The sequence below is a fragment of the Dendrobates tinctorius genome, unplaced genomic scaffold (genome assembly GCF_039654945.1).
Source record: "Dendrobates tinctorius isolate UK_male_01 unplaced genomic scaffold, ASM3965494v1 ptg000043l, whole genome shotgun sequence".
Lineage (NCBI taxonomy): Eukaryota > Metazoa > Chordata > Amphibia > Anura > Dendrobatidae > Dendrobates > Dendrobates tinctorius.
The window spans coordinates 13,101,574-13,120,307 of NW_027361711.1; positions in this window are offsets into that span (position 1 = coordinate 13,101,574).

Consider the following 18,734-nt stretch of genomic DNA (forward strand, 5'->3'; position numbering starts at 1 on the left):
GGTGTCAGGCCCAGTATGGATTGCACGTGATTGCACAAAGGTTAGAAAGGGTACCGTATCCCTGGATAACATGTATGGATAGCGTACACATTCAAAATATATGTCTCAGGAGGCAGGCTCAGACGGTGTTAGGCCCAGTATGGATTGCACGTGATTGCACAAAGGTTAGAAAGGGTACCGTATCCCCGGATAACATGTATGGATAGCGTACACATTCAAAATATATGTCTCAGGAGGCAGGCTCAGACGGTGTTAGGCCCAGTATGGATTGCACGTGATTGCACAAAGGTTAGAAAGGGTACCGTATCCCTGGATAACATGTATGGATAGCGTACACATTCAAAATATATGTCTCAGGAGGCAGGCTCAGACGGTGTTAGGCCCAGTATGGATTGCACGTGATTGCACAAAGGTTAGAAAGGGTACCGTATCCCCGGATAACATGTATGGATAGCGTACACATTCAAAATATATGTCTCAGGAGGCAGGCTCAGACGGTGTCAGGCCCAGTATGGATTGCACGTGATTGCACAAAGGTTAGAAAGGGTACCGTATCCCTGGATAACATGTATGGATAGCGTACACATTCAAAATATATGTCTCAGGAGGCAGGCTCAGACGGTGTCAGGCCCAGTATGGATTGCACGTGATTGCACAAAGGTTAGAAAGGGTACCGTATCCCTGGATAACATGTATGGATAGCGTACACATTCAAAATATATGTCTCAGGAGGCAGGCTCAGACGGTGTCAGGCACAGTATGGATTGCACGTGATTGCACAAAGGTTAGAAAGGGTACCGTATCCCTGGATAACATGTATGGATAGCGTACACATTCAAAATATATGTCTCAGGAGGCAGGCTCAGACGGTGTTAGGCCCAGTATGGATTGCACGTGATTGCACAAAGGTTAGAAAGGGTACCGTATCCCCGGATAACATGTATGGATAGCGTACACATTCAAAATATATGTCTCAGGAGGCAGGCTCAGACTTTGTCAGGCCCAGTATGGATTGCACGTGATTGCACAAAGGTTAGAAAGGGTACCGTATCCCTGGATAACATGTATGGATAGCGTACACATTCAAAATATATGTCTCAGGAGGCAGGCTCAGACGGTGTCAGGCCCAGTATGGATTGCACGTGATTGCACAAAGGTTAGAAAGGGTACCGTATCCCTGGATAACATGTATGGATAGCGTACACATTCAAAATATATGTCTATACAGCATGTGACCCCGGCCATGGGGGGGAGGCAGCACAGTTAGGGAGTTTTAGAAAGTGGCATATGTTGATGTTGGACATTCAGCTAATGCAAAAGGCGAAATAGGTGAAGTACCAGGAAGAGGTGGACCAAAGCAAGCCATTTTTCTGTCACCCTAAGTGTCATCAGGGGAAGGTGGGACAAAATCCTTGGAAACCCATGCGTGGTTCATTTTAATGAAGGTTAGATCATCCACATTTTGGGTTGACAGACGGGTCCTTTTTTCTGTCAGGATTGATCCAGCTGCACTGAAGACTCTTTCCGATAGCACGCTTGCAGCTGGGCAAGCGAGCTCCTGTAAGGCATATTGGGCCAATTCAGGCCAGGTGTCCAGTTTAGCGGCCCATTAGTCAAAGGGGAATGACCTGTGTGGGAGAACATCGATATGGGAGGAAAAGTAGTTTGTAACCATAGTTGACAACTGCTGTCTCCTGTCACTTTCCATCGATGCAGTATTACCAGTTGTGTGAGCGGTATTTGAAAAATCAGTCCACAACATTGTCATGAAACCCCCGTCTCCAATGCCACTTCTGCTGTGTGCACCACGAACACCTCTACCAAGCTGCCCCCGGCCCGTACGGCTCGTGTGAGAACCATCACCGCTGCTGTGTGCTGGGAATGCCTCAAGCAACCGATTTACCAGAGTTGCTTGTTTATTAGCCAATATTAGGTCAAGGTTCTCCTGTGGCATGATGTTTTGTAATTTGCCTTTATAGCGTGGATCCAGGATGCTGGCCAACCAGTAGTCGTCATCGTTCATCATTTTGGCAATGCGGGGGTCCCTTTTTAGGATCCGCAAGGCATAATCTGACATGTGGGCCAAGGTTCCTGGTGTCAATGATGCACTGCGAGTGCTGGGTGGAGGAGCACTTTCTGGCAAATCCACATCCCTCCAGTCATGCACAAACCCTGTACCAGACCTTGCCACGCCAACATTTTCACTTGCCCCACGAGATGCATCCTCCTCCCCTAAGTAATCATCCCCATCATCCTCCTCCTCCTCCTCTTCTTCCTCCACCTCGTCCAGGAGAGGTCCCTGAGCAGACAATGGCTGAATGTCATCAAGGATTCCCTCCTCCTCTTCCTCCTCATCAACATTGGCTGCAGACGCCTGCTCCTTAAGGTGCGTCAAAGTTTGCATGAGCAGACGCATAAGTGGGATGCTCATGCTTAGGATGGCGTCGTCTGCGCTTACCAGCCGTGTGCATTCCTCAAAACACTGAAGGACTTTACAAAGGTCTTTCAGCTTCGACCACTGCACGCCTGTCAACTCCATGTCTGCTCTCAAAGTGCCTGGCCGTGTATCCTCCCACAAATGCATTATGGCCTGCCTCTGCTCGCACAGCCGCTCCACCATGTGCAGGGTGGAGTTCCACCTTGTTGCAATGTCGATAATGAGGCGGTGGTTGGGAAGGTGGAGCAATCGCTGCAGCTTCTGCATATGAACGGAGTGTACAGGCGACCGGCGGATGTGCGCGCACAGTCTTCGCACCTTCTGGGGCAGGGCTGTTAACTCCGGATAATTTTTGAGGAAGCACTGCACCACCAGGTTCAAGGTGTGAGCCAAGCAAGGTATGTGGCTGAGTTTTGAAAGGGCTATGGCTGCCACAAAATTACGGCCGTTATCACTAACTACCTTGCCTGCCTCAAGATGTACACTGCCCAGCCATGACTCAGTTTGTCGCTTCAAGTACTCGGCCAGCACCTCGGCGGTGTGTCTGTCGCCCAAACACATCATCTGCAACACAGCCTGCTGACGCTTTCCACTAGCTGCTCGATAGGGGGACACATCGTGTGCAACAGTGGCAGCTGCAGATGGAGTGCTCGTACGACTGCGCTCTGTGGACGAGCTTTCGCTTCTGGAGGAGGAGGAGGAGGAGGAGGGTCGAACGCCTACAGCCAACTGTTTCCTATACCGTGGGCTAGGCAGCACTGTCCCACCACCGCTGTCCCCTGTGGACCCTGCATCCACCACATTAACCCAGTGCGCAGTGATGGACACGTAACGGCCCTGGCCATGCCGACTGGACCATGCATCAGTTGTGAGGTGCACCTTTCCGCTCACTGACTGCTTGAGTGCATGGACAATGCGGTCTTTCACATGATGGTGGAGGGCTGGGATGGCTTTGCGAGAGAAGAAGTGGCGACTGGGTAGGTCATAGCGTGGTACTGCATAGGCCATGAGTTCGCGGAAAGCTGTGCTTTCCACCAACCGAAAGGCCATCATCTCAAACGAGATTAGTTTGGCAATGTGGGCGTTCAAACCCAGTGTACGCGGATGAGAGACTGAGTACTTTCTTGACCTACTCATAGTGTCTGGGAGGGTGAGCTGGACTAGAGAGCTGCATATGGTGGAAGTAGCAGTGGACAGGGCGGACTGAGAGAGGGTTGATGATGGTGATGGAGTTGGTGTTCTTTCTGATGGCCTAGAATCAGGCTTTCGTTGATATAACAGTGGGATTCCCTGACTGCTGTGGTCTTGCAACGACACCTCAACATTTGCTGCTGTGCTAACCGGTGGGCTTACAGTGGGGGAAACAATGTAGCGTTGCTGACTACCTTCGTTGTGATCAGTTGCACATGTGGCACTTGAGGTTTGGTGTTGTGTCCACGCTTGCAAGTGCATGCTGGTTAAATGTCTAAGCATGCAACTGGTATTCAAATTTTTCAGATTTTTCCCTCGGCTAAAGGTCTTTGCGCACTTCTTACAGATAACCTTGGCCTGATCATGAGGATTTTGTTCAAAAAAGTGCCACACTGCACTCTTCCTACTTTGGCAGACATTTTGCGGCCTAGCACGCTGTGATCTTTTGACCCTCTGGACAAGCTGTCCAGCAAATCTTTTGATGTTTGGAACCTGTCTTTGGAGTGCTCCGGGCCTGCCAGATAACAGCTGTTGCGATGTCGATGTCTGCTGTGGTTGCTCCTCATCTGAGCTATTGGAAGCAGCACCCTCTTCCCCCAATGGATGCCAATCTGGGTCAACAACTGGGTCATCCATCACCTCCTCTTCTATGTCATGTGCACCTTTCTCTGTGTCACCGTGTATGGTGGTATAGTGTGCGGGAAGGGGCACCTGAGTCTCATCAGGGTCAAAATCTGGCTCTGTACACTGCGAGGACAATGTAGTGCTCTGAGTGAATGTACCAGCAGAATCATCCATCAGCGGCTGTGCATCAGTGCACTCCATGTCAGATTCATCTTGGCCTGGGTAATTCACCATTTCACTTGATAATCCAGGCATGGTATGTGAAAACAGCTCCATGGAGTAATCAGTAGTATGGCCTGCGTCATCCTTCAATCTTGGTTGGGGTGAAGGACACAAGGAAAGGTGTGGTTCATGAACATGAGCCTCCAATGACGACTCAGTGCTTTTACTTTTTACAACTGAAGAAGAGGAGGTGATAGAGCTGGAGGCTGAGTCAGCAATGTAAGACAAAACTTTTTCCTGATGCTCTGCCTTTAAAAGCGGTTTGCCAACTCCTAGAAAACTAAGCGTTCGAGGCCTTATGTAGCCAGACGATGACGCAGGGTCAGCACCTCCTGCATTCGGTCCTATTTTGCTCTTGCCACTACCATCAGATCCACCACCAACACCATCATTACCAGCTGCCAACCCCCGCCCAATTCCACGGCCTCTTCCACCAGCCTTCCTCATTTTTGGTAGAAATGTAGACAAAATCCAACAAACTATATAGTAATGTAAAACAAGGTACAAGGTGTCTATAGGACAGGGGAGATTTAGAATTTCTGCACACACTTGTGGACAGTGGACACTTTTGGATTGTGTGAGGCCCACTGATATCTGAGCGCTATGTGACACGCTCGATGGCACAGCTGCCTGTGACCAAAGTGACAAGAGGATAATGGAGATTTTGAATCTCTGCGCACACTTTTGGACACTGGACACTTGTGGATTGTGTGAGGCCCACTGATATCTGAGCGCTATGTGACACGCTCGATGGCACAGCTGCCTGTGACCAAAGTGACGAGAGGATAATGGAGATTTTGAATCTCTGCGCACACTTTTGGACACTGGACACTTGTGGATTGTGTGAGGCCCACTGATATCTGAGCGCTATGTGACACGCTCGATGGCACAGCTGCCTGTGACCAAAGTGACGAGAGGATAATGGAGATTTTGAATCTCTGCGTACACTTTTGGACACTGGACACTTGTGGATTGTGTGAGGCCCACTAATATCTGAGCGCTATGTGACACGCTCGATGGCACAGCTGCATGTGACCAAAGTGACGAGAGGATAATGGAGATTTTGAATCTCTGCACACACTTTTTGACACTGGACACTTGTGGATTGTGTGAGGCCCACTGATATCTGAGCGCTATGTGACACGCTCGATGGCACAGCTGCCTGTGACCAAAGTGACGAGAGGATAATGGAGATTTTGAATCTCTGCGCACACTTTTGGACACTGGACACTTGTGGATTGTGTGAGGCCCACTGATATCTGAGCGCTATGTGACACGCTCGATGGCACAGCTGCCTGTGACCAAAGTGACGAGAGGATAATGGAGATTTTGAATCTCTGCGCACACTTTTGGACACTGGACACTTGTGGATTGTGTGAGGCCCACTGATATCTGAGCGCTATGTGACACGCTCGATGGCACAGCTGCCTGTGACCAAAGTGACGAGAGGATAATGGAGATTTTGAATCTCTGCGCACACTTTTGGACACTGGACACTTGTGGATTGTGTGAGGCCCACTGATATCTGAGCGCTATGTGACACGCTCGATGGCACAGCTGCCTGTGACCAAAGTGACGAGAGGATAATGGAGATTTTGAATCTCTGCGCACACTTTTGGACACTGGACACTTGTGGATTGTGTGAGGCCCACTGATATCTGAGCGCTATGTGACACGCTCGATGGCACAGCTGCCTGTGACCAAAGTGACGAGAGGATAATGGAGATTTTGAATCTCTGCGCACACTTTTGGACACTGGACACTTGTGGATTGTGTGAGGCCCACTGATATCTGAGCGCTATGTGACACGCTCGATGGCACAGCTGCCTGTGACCAAAGTGACGAGAGGATAATGGAGATTTTGAATCTCTGCGCACACTTTTGGACACTGGACACTTGTGGATTGTGTGAGGCCCACTGATATCTGAGCGCTATGTGACAGGCTCGATGGCACAGCTGTGACCAAAGTGACGAGAGGATAATGGAGATTTTGAATCTCTGCGCACACTTTTGGACACTGGACACTTGTGGATTGTGTGAGGCCCACTGATATCTGAGCGCTATGTGACACGCTCGATGGCACAGCTGCCTGTGACCAAAGTGACGAGAGGATAATGGAGATTTTGAATCTCTGCGCACACTTTTGGACACTGGACACTTGTGGATTGTGTGAGGCCCACTGATATCTGAGCGCTATGTGACACGCTCGATGGCACAGCTGCCTGTGACCAAAGTGACGAGAGGATAATGGAGATTTTGAATCTCTGCGCACACTTTTGGACACTGGACACTTGTGGATTGTGTGAGGCCCACTGATATCTGAGCGCTATGTGACACGCTCGATGGCACAGCTGCCTGTGACCAAAGTGACGAGAGGATAATGGAGATTTTGAATCTCTGCGCACACTTTTGGACACTGGACACTTGTGGATTGTGTGAGGCCCACTGATATCTGAGCGCTATGTGACACGCTCGATGGCACAGCTGCCTGTGACCAAACTGACGAGAGGATAATGGAGATTTTGAATCTCTGCGCACACTTTTGGACACTGGACACTTGTGGATTGTGTGAGGCCCACTGATATCTGAGCGCTATGTGACACGCTCGATGGCACAGCTGCCTGTGACCAAAGTGACGAGAGGATAATGGAGATTTTGAATCTCTGCGCACACTTTTGGACACTGGACACTTGTGGATTGTGTGAGGCCCACTGATATCTGAGCGCTATGTGACACGCTCGATGGCACAGCTGCCTGTGACCAAAGTGACGAGAGGATAATGGAGATTTTGAATCTCTGCGCACACTTTTGGACACTGGACACTTGTGGATTGTGTGAGGCCCACTGATATCTGAGCGCTATGTGACAGGCTCGATGGCACAGCTGTGACCAAAGTGACGAGAGGATAATGGAGATTTTGAATCTCTGCGCACACTTTTGGACACTGGACACTTGTGGATTGTGTGAGGCCCACTGATATCTGAGCGCTATGTGACACGCTCGATGGCACAGCTGCCTGTGACCAAAGTGACGAAAGGATAATGGAGATTTTGAATCTCTTCGCACACTTTTGGACACTGGACGATTGTGGATTGTGTGAGGCCCACTGATATCTGAGCGCTATGTGACACGCTCGATGGCACAGCTGCCTGTGACCAAAGTGACGAGAGGATAATGGAGATTTTGAATCTCTGCGCACACTTTTGGACACTGGACACTTGTGGATTGGGTGAGGCCCACTGATATCTGAGCGCTATGTGACACGCTCGATGGCACAGCTGCATGTGACCAAAGTGACGAGAGGATAATGGAGATTTTGAATCTCTGCGCACACTTTTGGACATTGGACACTTGTGGATTGTGTGAGGCCCACTGATATCTGAGCGCTATGTGACAGGCTCGATGGCACAGCTGCATGTGACAAAAGTGACGAGAGGATAATGGAGATTTTGAATCTCTGCGCACACTTTTGGACACTGGACACTTGTGGATTGTGTGAGGCCCACTGATATCTGAGCGCTATGTGACAGGCTCGATGGCACAGCTGCCTGTGACAAAAGTGACGAGAGGATAATGGAGATTTTGAATCTCTGCGCACACTTTTGGGCACTGGACACTTGTGGATTGTGTGAGGCCCACTGATATCTGAGCGCTATGTGACAGGCTCGATGGCACAGCTGCCTGTGACAAAAGTGACGAGAGGATAATGGAGATTTTGAATCTCTGCGCACACTTTTGGACACTGGACACTTGTGGATTGTGTGAGGCCCACTGATATCTGAGCGCTATGTGACACGCTCGATGGCACAGCTGTGACCAAAGTGACGAGAGGATAATGGAGATTTTGAATCTCTGCGCACACTTTTGGACACTGGACACTTGTGGATTGTGTGAGGCCCACTGATATCTGAGCGCTATGTGACACGCTCGATGGCACAGCTGCCTGTGACCAAAGTGACGAGAGGATAATGGAGATTTTGAATCTCTGCGCACACTTTTGGACACTGGACACTTGTGGATTGTGTGAGGCCCACTGATATCTGAGCGCTATGTGACACGCTCGATGGCACAGCTGCCTGTGACCAAAGTGACGAGAGGATAATGGAGATTTTGAATCTCTGCGCACACTTTTGGACACTGGACACTTGTGGATTGTGTGAGGCCCACTGATATCTGAGCGCTATGTGACACGCTCGATGGCACAGCTGCCTGTGACCAAAGTGACGAGAGGATAATGGAGATTTTGAATCTCTGCGCACACTTTTGGACACTGGACACTTGTGGATTGTGTGAGGCCCACTGATATCTGAGCGCTATGTGACACGCTCGATGGCACAGCTGCCTGTGACCAAACTGACGAGAGGATAATGGAGATTTTGAATCTCTGCGCACACTTTTGGACACTGGACACTTGTGGATTGTGTGAGGCCCACTGATATCTGAGCGCTATGTGACACGCTCGATGGCACAGCTGCCTGTGACCAAAGTGACGAGAGGATAATGGAGATTTTGAATCTCTGCGCACACTTTTGGACACTGGACACTTGTGGATTGTGTGAGGCCCACTGATATCTGAGCGCTATGTGACACGCTCGATGGCACAGCTGCCTGTGACCAAAGTGACGAGAGGATAATGGAGATTTTGAATCTCTGCGCACACTTTTGGACACTGGACACTTGTGGATTGTGTGAGGCCCACTGATATCTGAGCGCTATGTGACAGGCTCGATGGCACAGCTGTGACCAAAGTGACGAGAGGATAATGGAGATTTTGAATCTCTGCGCACACTTTTGGACACTGGACACTTGTGGATTGTGTGAGGCCCACTGATATCTGAGCGCTATGTGACACGCTCGATGGCACAGCTGCCTGTGACCAAAGTGACGAGAGGATAATGGAGATTTTGAATCTCTGCGCACACTTTTGGACACTGGACACTTGTGGATTGTGTGAGGCCCACTGATATCTGAGCGCTATGTGACACGCTCGATGGCACAGCTGCCTGTGACCAAAGTGACGAGAGGATAATGGAGATTTTGAATCTCTGCGCACACTTTTGGACACTGGACACTTGTGGATTGTGTGAGGCCCACTGATATCTGAGCGCTATGTGACACGCTCGATGGCACAGCTGCCTGTGACCAAAGTGACGAGAGGATAATGGAGATTTTGAATCTCTGCGCACACTTTTGGACACTGGACACTTGTGGATTGTGTGAGGCCCACTGATATCTGAGCGCTATGTGACACGCTCGATGGCACAGCTGCCTGTGACCAAACTGACGAGAGGATAATGGAGATTTTGAATCTCTGCGCACACTTTTGGACACTGGACACTTGTGGATTGTGTGAGGCCCACTGATATCTGAGCGCTATGTGACACGCTCGATGGCACAGCTGCCTGTGACCAAAGTGACGAGAGGATAATGGAGATTTTGAATCTCTGCGCACACTTTTGGACACTGGACACTTGTGGATTGTGTGAGGCCCACTGATATCTGAGCGCTATGTGACACGCTCGATGGCACAGCTGCCTGTGACCAAAGTGACGAGAGGATAATGGAGATTTTGAATCTCTGCGCACACTTTTGGACACTGGACACTTGTGGATTGTGTGAGGCCCACTGATATCTGAGCGCTATGTGACAGGCTCGATGGCACAGCTGTGACCAAAGTGACGAGAGGATAATGGAGATTTTGAATCTCTGCGCACACTTTTGGACACTGGACACTTGTGGATTGTGTGAGGCCCACTGATATCTGAGCGCTATGTGACACGCTCGATGGCACAGCTGCCTGTGACCAAAGTGACGAAAGGATAATGGAGATTTTGAATCTCTTCGCACACTTTTGGACACTGGACGATTGTGGATTGTGTGAGGCCCACTGATATCTGAGCGCTATGTGACACGCTCGATGGCACAGCTGCCTGTGACCAAAGTGACGAGAGGATAATGGAGATTTTGAATCTCTGCGCACACTTTTGGACACTGGACACTTGTGGATTGGGTGAGGCCCACTGATATCTGAGCGCTATGTGACACGCTCGATGGCACAGCTGCATGTGACCAAAGTGACGAGAGGATAATGGAGATTTTGAATCTCTGCGCACACTTTTGGACATTGGACACTTGTGGATTGTGTGAGGCCCACTGATATCTGAGCGCTATGTGACAGGCTCGATGGCACAGCTGCATGTGACAAAAGTGACGAGAGGATAATGGAGATTTTGAATCTCTGCGCACACTTTTGGACACTGGACACTTGTGGATTGTGTGAGGCCCACTGATATCTGAGCGCTATGTGACAGGCTCGATGGCACAGCTGCCTGTGACAAAAGTGACGAGAGGATAATGGAGATTTTGAATCTCTGCGCACACTTTTGGACACTGGACACTTGTGGATTGTGTGAGGCCCACTGATATCTGAGCGCTATGTGACAGGCTCGATGGCACAGCTGCCTGTGACAAAAGTGACGAGAGGATAATGGAGATTTTGAATCTCTGCGCACACTTTTGGACACTGGACACTTGTGGATTGTGTGAGGCCCACTGATATCTGAGCGCTATGTGACACGCTCGATGGCACAGCTGTGACCAAAGTGACGAGAGGATAATGGAGATTTTGAATCTCTGCGCACACTTTTGGACACTGGACACTTGTGGATTGTGTGAGGCCCACTGATATCTGAGCGCTATGTGACACGCTCGATGGCACAGCTGCCTGTGACCAAAGTGACGAGAGGATAATGGAGATTTTGAATCTCTGCGCACACTTTTGGACACTGGACACTTGTGGATTGTGTGAGGCCCACTGATATCTGAGCGCTATGTGACAGGCTCGATGGCACAGCTGCCTGTGACAAAAGTGACGAGAGGATAATGGAGATTTTGAATCTCTGCGCACACTTTTGGACACTGGACACTTGTGGATTGTGTGAGGCCCACTGATATCTGAGCGCTATGTGACACGCTCGATGGCACAGCTGCCTGTGACCAAAGTGACGAGAGGATAATGGAGATTTTGAATCTCTGCGCACACTTTTGGACACTGGACACTTGTGGATTGTGTGAGGCCCACTGATATCTGAGCGCTATGTGACACGCTCGATGGCACAACTGCCTGTGACCAAAGTGACGAGAGGATAATGGAGATTTTGAATCTCTGCGCACACTTTTGGACACTGGACACTTGTGGATTGTGTGAGGCCCACTGATATCTGAGCGCTATGTGACAGGCTCGATGGCACAGCTGTGACAAAAGTGACTAGAGGATAAGGGAGATTGGATTGCTTTTAAAAAAGCAGTTTGCGGAGCAGTGGGTAAACAGCAATGCCAGCGTGTCAGGAAACCTTAAAAGGCAGCCCAACAACCAACACCACTGATACACCACAATATAGCCTCCCTTTGCACTGCACACACAGTGACTTGTGTGTTGTGCAGGCCAAATCGCTAGCAGCAGAAGCAGTTTTTTTGTCTTCTTCCCTGCCTAACGCTCTCCCTACAGAATCAGCAGCAACCTCTCCCTATACTAAGATCGGCAGAAGTAAGATGGCGGTCGGCGTGCACGCCCTTTTATACCCCCTGTGACGCCCACCAAAGCAAGCTAATCACTTGCATGCCCTTCTGAAAGATGGTGGTGACCCGTGCCTAGGTCATCACGTTGCCCACAGTGTCCGTGAATCCTGATTGGCTGAAAAAGAGCGCAAAACAAACTTTTGAAACGCGACTTTGGCGCGTAAGTCGCCGACCTCGTGGCCGATCTCATCCTAGGGTCGGGTTTCGTTTCATGAAACCTGACTTTGCCAAAAGTCGGCGACTTTTGAATTTTTTCGACCCGTTTCGCTCAACTCTACTGGGGACCAATGGTCCTACGCCGGTTGGAAAACCACTGGGCCTTTTCCTGGGAGAGAGACAACTTATCCACTACTTGGTCCCAGATCTGGTGCATTCTCTCCACCACAGTGTCAACACCTGGGCAGGCAGAAGGATCCACCTGCCCTGAAGAAAATCGAGGGTGAAACCCAAAGTTAAAAAAAAAAGGTGACATCAAAGTGGCAGAACTAGCTCTATTATTTAAAGCAAATTCGGCCAAGGGCAAAAATGAAACCCAATCATCCTGATCGGCAGAAATAAAACATCTCAAATACGACTCCAAAGTCTGGTTTGTTCTCTCCATCTGCCCATTGGTCTGAGGGTGAAACGCAGAGGAGAAGGACAACTGAATTCCCAGCTTGGAACAGAAAGTCCTCCAAAATCTAGACACAAACTGAACTCCTCTGTCAGATACAATGTTCTCAGGAATCCCGTGCAAGCGAACCACCTGTTGCAAAAACAAGGGCACCAACTCAGAGGAAGATGGCAACTTAGGGAGTGGTACAAGATGGACCATCTTAGAGAATCTATCACAAATCACCCAAATAACAGTCATTCTCTGAGAGACAGGCATATCAGAGATAAAATCCATTGAAATATGGGTCCATGGCCTCCTGGGCACCGGCAAAGGCATCAATAAGCCACTAGAGCGAGAACAAGGTTTAGACCGGGAGCAAGTCCCACAGGACTGCACAAAATTCCTGACATCATGAGACAAGGTGGGCCACCAAAAAGAGCGACTCACCAGATCTCTAGTACCAAAAATACCTGGATGACCAGCCAATGCAGAGCAATGAACTTCAGACATCACTCTCTTCCTCCACTGGTCAGGAACATACAACTTTCCACTGGGACAACGCTAAGGTTTGTCCTCCTGAAACTCTTCCAGAGCACGTCTCAAATCGGGCGTGATGACAGAAAGAACTACCCCCTCGCCTAAGATGGTAGCAGGCTTAGTCACAACAGGAGAATCAGCAAGGAAACTCCTAGAGAGGGCATCTGCCTTGACATTCTTAGTGCCCGGAAGAAAAGCGACCACAAAATCAAAACGTGTGAAAAACAAGGCCCACCTAGCCTGTCTAGTATTCAAGCGCTTGGCCGACTCCAGGTAAATCAAATTCTTGTGGTCAGTAAGGACCACGACTTGGTGTTTGGCTCCCTCCAATTAATGTCTCCACTCCTCAAATGCCCATTTCATGGCCAACAGTTCCCGATTCCCCACATCATAGTTACGGTCGGATGGGGAGAACTTTCGGGAAAAGAAAGCACAAGGATTCATTTTAGATGTCACAGGATCTTTTTGGGACAACACTGCTCCTGCACCAATCTCAGAAACGTCCACCTCCACCTGAAACGGGAGTGAGACATCAGGTTGCCGCAAAACCGGAGCAGAAGTGAATCTTCGCTTCAGCTCCTGAAAGGAAGAAACAGCCTCCGGAGACCAATTCAGCACATCAGCACCCTTCCTCGTCAAATCAGTCAATGGCTTGGCAATACCAGAAAAATTAGCTATAAATATCCGATAAAAATTAGCAAAACCTCAAAACTTCTGGAGGGCCTTCAAAGAAGTGGGCTGAACCCAATCATAAATGGCGTGTACCTTGGCCGGGTCCATTTCAATAGTTGACGGAGACAAAATAAATCCCAAAAATTAAATCCTCTGTACCCCAAAAAGGCATTTCGATCCCTTGACATACAGGGAATTCTCCCTCAAAATCCGGAACACAGTCCGAACATGTTCCACATGAGAGTCCTAATTCTTGGAGAAGATCAAAATATCATCCAGATAGATAATTTATCCACAAAGTCTGGGAATATATCGTTCATGAAGCACTGGAAGACAGAAGGGGCATTAGTGAGCCCAAAAGGCATCACCAGGTACTCAAAATGTCCCTCCAGAGTATTAAACGCCGTCTTCCATTCATCCCCATGCTTAATGCGAATAAGATTATATGCCCCCCTGAGGCCAAGCTTGGTAAACCAGCAAGCACCTTTAACTCTGGAGAATAGATCAGAAATCAGGGGTAACGGATACTGATATTTAACAGTAATTTTGTTGAGGGCACGATAGTCAATCCAAGGCCTTAATGAACCATCCTTTTTAGCCACGAAAAAAAACCCAGCACCTAAGGATGAAGAGGATGGTCTAATATGACCCTTTGACCCTTCTCCAACAACTCCTTAATATAGGATCGCATAGCCTCGTGCTCGGGTACAGATAAATTGAAAAGCCGACCTTTGGGGAATTTACACCCCGGGTTCAGCTCAATTGCACAGTCATAACTCCTATGAGGAGGCAAAGACGCAGACTCATTCTCACTAAATACATCATAAAAGTCAGCCAAATAGTCAGGAACATCATGCGACTGAGGAGAGGTGGAGAAAACAGGAGCATCACTAAGGGCACACCGACAACCACAACTCACCACAGACAAAGATTTCCAATCCAGAACTGGATTATGGATTTGCAACCAGGGAAACCCCAGAACAATGGTATCATGCAGATTATGCAACACCAAAAATCTGCAATTTTCTTGATGGTCAGGGGCGACCCGCATTACCACCAGGGTCCAAAACTGAGGTTTATTCTTCGCCAAAGGAGTAGCATCAATACCCCTCAAAGGGATAGGCGTCCGCAGAGGTGTCATAGGAAATCCACAACGTTTAGCAAAATCCAAGTCCATCAGGTTCAGAGCTGCTCCCGAATCCACAAAAGCCTTGGCAGAAAATGTGGACAGGGAGCAGATCAGAGTAATTGCCAGAAGAAACTTAGGTTGAACACCACCCACAGAAAACGTGTGTGCACAACGTTTCTCTCGTTTAGGGCAGACAGAAATAATATGCGAGGCATCTCCACAAAAAAAACACAGCTTATTACGCCTTCTGAACTCCTGACGTTGCACCCTAGACAAAACTCTATCACATTGCATAGGTTCAGACATTTGTTCAACAGGTGGCAACATCTCTCGTGTAGTTTTGCGTTCACGTAAACGCCGATCCACCTGAATGGCTAATGACATAGAATCATCAAGACCAGAGGGAACAGGAAATCCCACCATAGTATCTTTTACAGTTTCTGACAAACCCTTCCGAAAGAGGGCTGCCAAGGCACCATCATTCCAGGTAGTAAGGACTGCCCACTTTCGGAATTTTTGACAGTACAACTCTGCCGAATCCCGACCCTGGCTCAATGCCAACAGGGTCTTTTCAGCCTGATCACTAGCATTAGGTTCATCATACAACAACCCCAAGGCTTGAAAAAATGCGTTCACATTATTCAGAATAGGATCATCAGGTTTCAAAGAAAACGTCCAATCCTGGGGATCGCCGCGCAGCAAAGAGATGATAATTTTAACCTGCTGCGTGGAGTTCCCCGACGAGTTAGGCTTCAAGGCAAAAAATAATTTACAATTATTCTTGAAATTCAAGAATTTAGACCGATCCCCAAAAAACACATCAGGAGTAGGAATCTTTGGTTCAGCAGCATGTGAATGAGCAAGATAGTCGGAAATTCCCCGCACTTCAGCAGCGAGCTGCTCCACATGATCAGACAATTGCTTCATCTCCATTGAGAGAAAAATTCCCCCTACAGCCTCAGAGATATAGAGGAAAAAATATGCACACGAAAAAAAAATTCTGACACACTTTTTTTTTTTCCTCTCTTTTTTTTTTTTTTTTTTACAATTCTTTCCTGCTATCCCTAGGATCTGCGGTATGGCTGGTGATTCTGTTATGATGAGTCACCGAAGGAGGAAAAAACAAAATACTAGCTAAGTCCAGAAAAACCAGAGAGGTTGGCAGCTATCGGATTGCAGACCCCTGAATCTATCCACAACAACTAGCAGTAGCCGTGGGGGGTTCCTACGGTGCCCTAGACCCCTCGATCACAGCCGGAGAACTACATAGCCTAAAGACAGAAAGGGGAAAACTAAACTGCCCCAGAGCAGACCCCAAAGCAATAGGCAACCCCCAACATATAATGACGGTGAAGCAAGATGAAAACACTAACACAGATAGAAAGATAGGTTGAGCAAATGATGGGGCCCAAGCTTACTAAAATAGGACAGGATAGGAAAGCTGCTGTCTGCCATCCGCAAAAACCCTATCCAAAATGTGCCAACCGACTGATAGGAAAAACAGGCCCTGAAGTCGCTAGGCTTCAAAAGACTATATCAGCACTCACGTATATTCTGAAGACAGAGCAAAGATCAAAAGATCAGAGGCAAAAATGGAATTCAGCTCACCCCTGGCCGGGGAAGGCAGAACTCCCAAAAAACAAGGCAAAAACAAAACTGAAGTGTACAAAGCAGAGAAGAAAAACTTAGCTTTGAGACGCAGGAATCAGACTGGTCTCCAAGAATCCAGCAGGATCACCAGCAAGGCAGAAGGGCGTCGGCTGCCTTATATCCAGTCCTCAATTCCAGCCACCCAGTCATCATCTAGCTGACCAGGTGTTTGGTAATCAGCCTCACTACCTTCCTTCACCAGAGGAGGGAGTTCATCAGACCTCAACCGTGAAGTGAAAAATGAACTCACAACATAAGTCCTTCATTCTGGAAGTGGATGCCCTTTCCATCGGTGCTGGAGCGGTCTGGTTTCAGAAGGACACGCAAGGTCGGAAGCACCCATGCTTCTTTTTCTCCAAGACCTTCACACCAGCGGAGAGGAATTATGCCAGCGGGGACAGGGAGTTGCTAGCGATGAAGTTGGCCTCCTGGAGGGGGCTCGCCATCCTTTCCAGGTATTCACTGACCACAAAAACTTGGTGTATTTACAAACAGCCCAGCGGCTAAATTCTCGCCAGGCCAGATGGTCTTTTCCTGATTCCACTTCACCCTCCATTTTCTCTCCAGGGAGAAGAACGTCTTTGCCGATGCTCTCTCCCGCTTCGTGGTGTCATCGGAGGAAGAGGAGGAGGAGCCTCGGTTGATCGTCCCATCCGAGAGCCTGAGGACTGTGGCTCCGGTTGCCCTTGAGTCAGTACCTCCGGGCAAGACATTTGCCCCTGCCCGTCTGCGACCGGAGGTCCTCTCTTGGGCTCATTCGTCCAGGGTGGGTGGACATTTTGGGATAAAACGGACCTCTGAGGTTCTGGCGAGGACGTACTGGTGGCCGCATATGACCCGTGACGTCAGGGACTATTTTCAGGCGTGCGTCTCTTGCACCCAGAATAGGTCCTCTCGGCAGCAGCCCGCTGGGCTTCTTTTTCCTCTGCCAGTAGCGGACAGGCCCTGGGAGTTGGTTGATATGGACTTTGTGGTGGGGCTACCCAAGCCAAGTGGCAGCACGGTCATTTGGGTTGTCACCGACCATTTCTCTAAGATGGTGCACCTGGTACCTCTCTCCCGGTTACCTTCTGCGCGGGGCCTGGCAGTGTTGTTCATTAAGCACATTTTCCGCCTGCATGTCATGCCGGACAAGATTGTCAGTGACCGGGGTCCTCAGTTTGCGTCCCTGTTTTGGAGAGAGCTTTGTTCCCTGCTCAGCATTGAGCTGAATCTCTCCTCGGCCTATCATCACGAGACGAACAGGTTGGTAGAGAGAGCCAACCAGACCCTGATCACATATCTTAGACATTTTGTCTCGGCCTATCAGGACGACTGGGCATCCTTGCTGCCGTGGGCAGAGTTCGCTTTGAACAATGCTGTGGCCGACTCCACCGGTCAGACCCCATTCCTCCTAAATTACGGCCAGCATCCGAGCGTCCCTGTGCCTGCTAATACTATGGGCATCATTAATAGGTTGCAAGCCAGACACTTTGCATCACACTTATATATGTGTGACTGACGTCTTATGCAAGCCTTATCTATGTGCATTTTTCCTACTAGGCAGCCAACCCCACCATGGTATGTTAGGTGTGGGGTGGTTATTTCTATCAGTAGTTTGCACCTGAGCTGCCCCTTGCCTCTATTAGTGGAGGCCAGCTGCATCCTGCTATATGTGCATTTGTCATCAGACAAGGTTCTGGTAAGGCCATATCTTGTTGTGTGAGCTTTTTTAAATTTTCTTCTATGTTAGCTGTCTAGATTTTATACAGGGAGAAAATGAGCTGGTCACGAGCATCTATGATATTAAGCTGCATGTCTCCAACAAGCATAGAAAGAGTCATTAACCTCTTCAGCGCCAAAGGAAACTAAGTCCATTTAATATGAGGAACAAAACACACAAGCTAAATGGAAGACTTGCGATTCCCAATATATAATGATAGCCTAACTTGAGATCTCTCAAGATGTGACACACTCGTGAAAGTCATGTGATAATGCCAGCCCTATCACTTTACCCCTGAAGAAACTACTGAGCAGGTCGTGAAACGTGTGGGGTCTATTCCTCATCCATATCTTTTTGCCTGTACTCACAGGTCACATTTAATCCTAATTTCAGTTAT